Below are 7,719 nucleotides of genomic sequence, written 5' to 3' on the forward strand. Positions count from 1 at the left end.
TGTCAATTAATGATGGTACAGCTTGCATGAATGCAAATATAAAATACTTTTTAAAACAAAGCTCATTCTGAAATAGACAATCTATGCAGAAAAATCCTAAGTTCTATTTCAAACAATCAGCTGCACCCAAAGAAAGAACGATACTCTCTTAACTATTAATAACTGACTTTCAAAGTCTATGATGGTTTTTCACCAATACAGCTCAGTCGTGTTACCAAGAACACATGGCAAACTCTTACAACAAAGGCAATGACCTTTACCTCTATATTTTAGGAAAAAATAACAGCTATTATCTTGACATTATGCATTCATTGTATAATTCAGACCTGTTACAAAGGAAACAAACTCTCTCAGTATTCTTACTGGCTAAATTTTGAAAAGGGAAGAATACATTTATATAATCATTAAGGATAATAGAAATTGCAGCAGTAAAAAATAAAAGGATGTGATATTGAAATTCAACCTGCGGGTATAATTACTCAGATACTAAACTTAATCCCATTTCCTGAATTGTTACACCAGCTTTACACGTACCATTGCTTATATTATACCAGGCTGAAGTATGGCTTTTCCCTGTTCATCTTGGGGACATGTGGTAGATGAAAGAAAGTGGGCTTTGTAGCCCATGAGAACAAAGTTATCCAAAGGACAGCACTTACTAGTACTGTGATCTCAGAAACATAACCTATTCTCTTTTGAGCTTCAGATTGATTTTCAAAATGAAAATAATCATACTTACCTCACCTGGAGGTTATGATGTCTTGGCTAAAGATGTAATTCCAGTGCCAGCCAGGAACTTGGAGTATAGAGGTAGAGGGAAGATGCAAGCCTATACAAATAAATAAACAGAGTTATAACTTGGGCTAAGGGCAAACTGGGATTAGCACTGTGTGAGCAAATAATGGGGACAAGGGCATAGAGGAAAATAAACCATGTAGGTGGTGACTAGGTACAACAGACAGAAACTGTTATGGAATGGATTTGCCCCCAAAATCCATACATTGAAGACCTAACTACCCATGGGACTGTACTTGGATACCAGATCTTGAAAGGTAAAGAGGAGGTCGAATGAGCTCATTTGCAGGGAGGGACTCTAATCTGATAACTGGTGTCCTATAGGAAGAGAGTGGGCAAACTACACACACAGAAGGAAGACCACGTGAAGACAGTGGGAACGAGGTCATCCACCAGTCATGGAGAGAGGACACCCACCCTGGCCACACCTTGATCTAAAGTGTGAGAAAATAAATAAATCAATTTCTGTTGCTTAAGCCACCCAGACTGTGATACATTGTGATGGCGGACCCAGCAAAATAATATGAAATCCCAACATTTACTTGCTCAGCAAATGGTGTGTGAGCCTTTGGAGTTATGCACTGTTCGAGGGCCCTAGGGAACCAGCCCTAAACAAAGCTAGTTTGGTCTTTGGACCCCATGGAGCCAACAATCTGGCAGGGACTGCAGTAGGCGACATCCAGCAAGCAAGAAAGAAAAACAGATGGTGCCAAGGGCCAGGAAGAAAAAGAATGCAGGGAAGGGATATCAGGTGTTCAGGTCAGAGAAGGAGCAGTTTTCAGTTTTACATAGAGAGCTAGCAGAGACTCCACTAAGCAGGTCATGTGAGAGCAAGCTTATGACGGAAATGAGGGAGTATGTCATGCTGGCACGTGGAAGTATATCCCCGACAGAGAGAGGCAAAGTGAGTGCAAAGACCTGAAGCAGGAGTATGTGCCTGACAAGCTCAGGGAGCAGGGAGGGGCCAGTGTGGCAGCAGCCCAGTAAAAAAGGGGAGGGGAATAGGAGAGGCCTACAGGGAGGTAGCAGAGTCTGGGGAGGGCAGCACCTGTGTGGTGCACAGCTGGAGTCAGGTGTCTGGAGACATGAACAGCTGTGGGCAGCACATAAAGACTTAGAGGCCCCAGATGCTGGCATATAGAAGCCTGAGGCTGGCTGAGATCACCCCAGAGTAAGGGCAGATGGAAAGCAGATGGGGGACAGGAAGAGGATGAGGACCTACCAACACAGACACTGGTGAGCAGCGGCCCAGATGGTGGGAGGAGGAAGGAAGTAATTTTCAAAGAAAGGGAGTAATCAAGTGAGACTGTAAAATGGTGCCACGTAATCCACATACTGGAGTTTGAGACTTCACTGTGACCTTCAGCGATGTGTGTCACCCATTAAAGAGATGAGAACTAGGGACGAGTGGGAGAGGAAGCCCATTCAGACTCAGCTGACAGAGAAACAAGGGAAGTTCTGCAGGCACCGGCACGTGCAATGCTAGGCATAGGAAAACAAAGCAGGTGATGCTGGATGGGAAGTGATTGCTCCCCGTGGGCCGGGAGAAACAGCTGCAGGTGCACAGGAAACAATAATGCTAGTATGTGCAACACGAAATATTTGTACTTGTTTAAGCTCTATCAGAGCGGATAACCATGGATAGTTAACCATGAGATAAAAATAACCTAACTGTAAAGTCAATATCAAACCAATTGTTGACCCAACACAGATAGGCAATCAAGGAAAGATGAAACGAAGTAAAAGGAACTCAGTGAACACAAACCCCACCTGCTTACCAGTAAAATCACCTCTAGCCTTTCTAGTTTTAGAGGCCCCACCTGCCTAGGGACATTCATGAAATGGCCATGGTATCCTGACCGTGGAAAAGTAGCATAATCACTTGTTTCCTAAATAGTGACTCATTTGAATGGCCACACGAGGGTTTTACTGTCTCTTCCAATCGGTGAAATGGACCTTCCCGTGAAGAGGTGGGAATAGGGCAAGAAGACAAGTAGACTGATGGAGCTGCTTTAAAATGTTTTTAGCTTCACTCTTTTTTGAGAGAGAGAGAAAGACAGAACACACGTGGGGAAGGGGCAGAGAGTGAGACACAGTATTTGAAGCAGGCTCCACGTTCAGAGTCATCAGCACAGAGGTGAAGTGAGGGTTCGAAACCACAAACCGTGAGACTATGACCTGAAGTGGGACACTTAATCCACTGAGCAGCCGAGGCAGTGCAAAATACGTCTGGCCTAAAAGGAACATCAAGGCTACATCGCCGATGAAGGGGTGCAGAAGGGGCACATGCATGATCCCCTCCCGTGCCGAGGTGTGGGAGAGAACATGAGTGACACCCCTCCATCGCAGGGACAGTGGCGCAATGGTGACCCGCTTCCTTGATGTGGGAGAGAACATGTGTTAAACCCTTCCTGTCCAAAGGGGGGGAACGCTAATGCTTGAGAGCCTTTCATACCCAGGGTGGAGGAAGTATTACCTAAGCCTTACCCTGCCCCTTATGTCAGTGCCAACCCTAACATTTACCTTAAGAGATGTGTGTTTCTTCAGCTGTGAAAGTGAAAGAACAATTTGTGAAATATCACATTTAATAGTGACAACACTACTGTCTCCCTAAAAGGTGGCACTGTGCATGGGTGACCATCTCACACACCAACCAGGTGCAAGGCAGAATCCTGAACCACCTCTGGCGTCAAGTGGGGTGGGGCACATGTTTGAACGCCCTCCAGCGCTGAGGGGGGTTCTGTGCATGTGTGAACACCCTTCCCACCGAGGTGAGTGGGCCAAGCATGAACGCTCTCCCTTGCTGAGGGAGGGTTGTGTGCCTGTAAAAATGGTCTACCTCACAGAGCGGGGGTTGTGGGCATGCCTGAACCCCCTTCAGCAAGGAGGGGGGTGCTTTGTACATGCGTGAACACCATCCTGGTGAGGGGAGTGGGGACCATACGTCAACACCCTCCCTGGCCGCAGAGTTGCAGGGCACATGCACGAAAGCACCGCCCTTCATAGAGAGGGGCTTGTTCGTATGCGAGAACACCCTGCCATGACAAGGGGGTGTGGTGCATATGAGAACTTTCTCCCAGTGGAGAGGGCTGGGTGCATGCGTGAACACCATCCTACAATGAGAGGGTTTGTGCACATGTGTGAACACCCTTCTGTCCCTAGGGGTGGCAGTGCGTGTGCGTGAATAACCTCCTGCAATATGGGGGTGGGGGGCCTAGGTCAACACCCTGCTGTGCCAAAGTGGGGTCGGGCACATGGTTGAACACGCTCCCGTGCCAAAGGTGGACATGCTAATGTTTGGAAATCCATACCCAGGGGGAGGAAGCTTGATCAAACCCTTACTCTACCACCGATGGTAATGTTAACCCTAAACATAACCTTAAGAGATACGTGTTTCTTCAGCTGTGAAAGCGAAAAGAACCATTCATGAAACATCACATTCAATAGTGACATCAGTACTTCCTCCCAGAGGGGTGGTGCTGTGCATGGGTGACCGATTCACATGCTGACAGGGGGCCAGACGGAAGCCTGAAGCACCTCCTGTGCTAAGTGGGGCAGGGTGCATTTGCCAACGACCTCCCTGGCTGAGGTGGTGGTTCTGTACATGCCTGAACACCCTTCCTTGCCCAGGGGAGGGGAGCGCATGTGTAAATGCCTTCCCTCATTGAGGGGAGCTGTGTGCTTGCGTGAACATACACCAGTGGGGGGGGCTGTGCACATGCCTGTACAGCCTCCTGTAGTAGTGGGTAAGGAGCATGCATGAATGCCCTCCCTCGCTGATGGGGATTGTGCTCATGTGGAAATGCCCTACCTCTTGGAGCAGGAGTTTTGTGCATGTGTGAACACTCTTCCACCAGTAGGGAGAGCTGCACATGTGTGAACAGCACCCAGTGGTATGGGGCGGGGCCCACGTGCGAATGGCATCCCTCCCCTAGCTGGGGTTGTTCAGAAGTGTGAACATACTTCCGCCACAATGGGGGCTGTGCACATCTATGAACACCCTCCAGCACTGAGGGGGTGAGGTGCATAGGTCAACACCCTCCCATGCCAAAGTGGGTATGGGGCACATGCCTGAACCATTCCCTTGTTGAGGGATGCATGGCGTAAGTGTGAATGCCCTCCTTCATGGAGGGGTTGTTGTGTGCATGCATGAATACCATCCCTCACTGACTGGTGGCTGTGTGCATGCATGAACACCCTCCCGGGCAGAGGGGGGCCGGGCAGATGTGTGAATATTCTCCCATGCTGACATGTCAAGTCACATAGGTCAACACCTTCCCATGTCAAAGTGGGGGGATGGTGCACATGGGTGAACGCCCTTCCACCAGGAGGGGGGCCTTACACACACGAGAACAAACTCCCACACTAATGGGTCAGGGTGCATGCACAAATGCCCTACGTCGCCAAGGAGGGTTGTGCATGAGAACACCCTTCTACACGGATGGAGGTCTGTGTGCATCGGTGCCAAGGGGGGCAGGGAGTATTAGTGAAACACCTCTCATGCAGAGAGGGGGAGCAAGCATGACCTAACCTTTACCCTAAAGCCTAAATGTAATGCTAACCCTAACCTTTACCTTAAGTGATGCAAGCTTCTTCAGCTGTGAAAGTGAAAAGAATCATTGATGAAAGGTCACATTTAATAGTGGCAACAGTACTCCCTCTCCAAGGGGTGGCACTGTTCATGGGTGACACCGTCCCTCGCCGAGGGGTGAGGAGCATGTGTGAACCACCTCCCATGCGGAGGGAGACATTGCACATGTGTCAACACCCTCCCTCATCTTGGGACGGGTGGTGCAAATGTGAGAATGCGTGAATGCACTTCCAAGCTGACGAGGGTGGGGCGCATGTGTGAACACTCTCCCATGCTGAAGGGGGCGGGACACATGCATGAATATTCTCCCACACTGAGGGGCGGTGCTATTGCGTGAATACACTCTAGAGATGAGGGGGTGGGTGTGGAAGCATGACCTAACCCTTACCCTAACCGTTAATGGTAATGCTAACCCGAACCCTTACCTTAAGAGTTGTCTGCTACTTCAGCTGTGAAATTGAAAAGAACCATTCATGAAACGTCACATTTAATAGTGGCGTCACTATTCCCTCATTGAAGGGTGGCTCTCTGCATGGGTGACGTCTTCCCACACCAAGCTGGGGCTGTGCACATGCGTAAAACCCTCCCTTCTGAGGTGAGCAAGACACATGCATGAACCATCTCCCATGCAGAGGTGAGGTATGCCCATGAGTGAACACCCTCCCGACCTGACAGGTGGTCATGCACATGTGTGAACAATCTGTCCTGAAGGGGGGGATCTACACATGTGTGAAAGCCCTCCCCAGCGGAAGTGGAGTGGAGCACGTGCTTCAATATTTTACCACTCTCAGGGGTTGGGGTGAAAGGGTGAACACTCTCCCTTGCTCAGGATAGTAGGGTGATGCGTGAAGTCTTCCCATGCTGAAGGGGGAAAGCAAGCATGACCTAGCCCTTATCTTAACCCCTAACTGTAATGCTAACCCTACCCCTGACCTTAAGAGATGCATGCTTCTTCAGCTGTGAGAGTGAAAACAGCCGTCCATGAAATGTCAGATTTAATAGTGGCATCACTACTCCCTTGCTGACTAGTGGTGCTGTGCACAGGTGACCCCCTCCAGCGCCCGAGGGGGGGAAGGCACATGCATGAACCCCCTCTCATGCTGGGGGGGGCAGGTTCATGCACATACCTGAACACCTTCCCAAGTCAAGGGGGCACTGTGCTCATGCGTGAACACCTCCTGAGCCAAGGAGGGCATGGCGCATGGACAAATGCCCTCCCTCGCCAAGGGTTGTGGTGTCCATGAGTGAACACCTACGCACATGAGATGGGTGCAGGTGCATACATCAACATCCCCCCCGCTGAAGGGGGCTGGTTCCTATTGGTGAACACCTTCCGAGATGAGGGGGGGGGGCGTGGCGCATGTGTGAACGCCCTCCCACTCCAAGGGAGGGTGCAGGAATGGCCTATCCCTTACCCTAACCATGAACGGCAATCCTAACCAAAACCCTTACCTTAAGAAATGCCTGCTTCTAGGGATGTGTCGAGTAAGAGATTGCTACGGCTGAGGTCAGAGAGGTCTTTTCCTGCTTTCTCCTCTAGGGTTTTGATGGTTTCCTGTCTCACATTCAGGTCCTTTATCCATTTTGAGTTTATTTTTGTGAATGGTGTGAGAAAGTGGTCTAGTTTCAACCTTCTGCATGTTGCTGTCCAGTTCTCCCAGCACCATTTGTTAAAGAGACTGTCTTTTTTCCATTGGATGTTCTTTCCTGCTTTGTCAAAGATGAGTTGGCCATACGTTTGTGGGTCTAGTTCTGGGGTTTCTATTCTATTCCATTGGTCTATGTGTCTGTTTTTGTGCCAATACCATGCTGTCTTGATGATGACAGCTTTGTAGTAGAGGCTAAAGTCTGGGATTGTGATGCCTCCTGCTTTGGTCTTCTTCTTCAAAATTACTTTGGCTATTCGGGGCCTTTTGTGGTTCCATATGAATTTTAGGATTGCTTGTTCTAGTTTCGAGAAGAATGCTGGTGCAATTTTGATTGGGATTGCATTGAATGTGTAGATAGCTTTGGGTAGTATTGACATTTTGACAATATTTATTCTTCCAATCCACGAGCAGGGAATGTCTTTCCATTTCTTTAAATCTTCTTCAATTCCCTTCATAAGCTTTCTATAGTTTTCAGCATACAGATCCTTTACATCTTTGGTTAGATTTATTCCTAGGTATTTTATGCTTCTTGGTGCAATTGTGAATGGGATCAGTTTCCTTATTTGTCTTTCTGTTACTTCATTGTTAGTGTATAAGAATGCAACTGATTTCTGTACATTGATTTTGTATCCTGCAACTTTGCTGAATTCATGTATCAGTTCTAGCAGACTTTTGGTGGAGTCT

General features: G+C 48.4%; 1 long non-coding RNA gene across 2 annotated transcripts in view; it reads right to left on the reverse strand.

The window, feature by feature from the left end:
• Positions 1-738: 738 nt before the first annotated feature.
• Positions 739-7,719, reverse strand: part of LOC121013797 (uncharacterized) — a 9,036-nt gene continuing 2,055 nt past the window's right edge. Inside the window, exons 2-6 of one of the 2 annotated variants that reach the window (XR_005782929.1) lie at positions 6,839-6,856; positions 5,812-5,835; positions 5,370-5,393; positions 4,174-4,197; positions 745-829 (exon numbers count right to left, since the gene is read on the reverse strand). This is a non-coding gene — a long non-coding RNA (uncharacterized LOC121013797). Of the gene's footprint in view, positions 830-3,318; positions 3,343-4,173; positions 4,198-5,369; positions 5,394-5,811; positions 5,836-6,838; positions 6,857-7,719 lie in introns of both variants that reach the window. The other variant, XR_005782928.1, reaches the window with a different exon arrangement.

The sequence above is a fragment of the Herpailurus yagouaroundi genome, unplaced genomic scaffold (assembly GCF_014898765.1).
Source record: "Herpailurus yagouaroundi ecotype Mexico unplaced genomic scaffold, PumYag 199, whole genome shotgun sequence".
In the NCBI taxonomy this organism is placed as follows: Eukaryota; Metazoa; Chordata; class Mammalia; order Carnivora; family Felidae; genus Herpailurus; species Herpailurus yagouaroundi.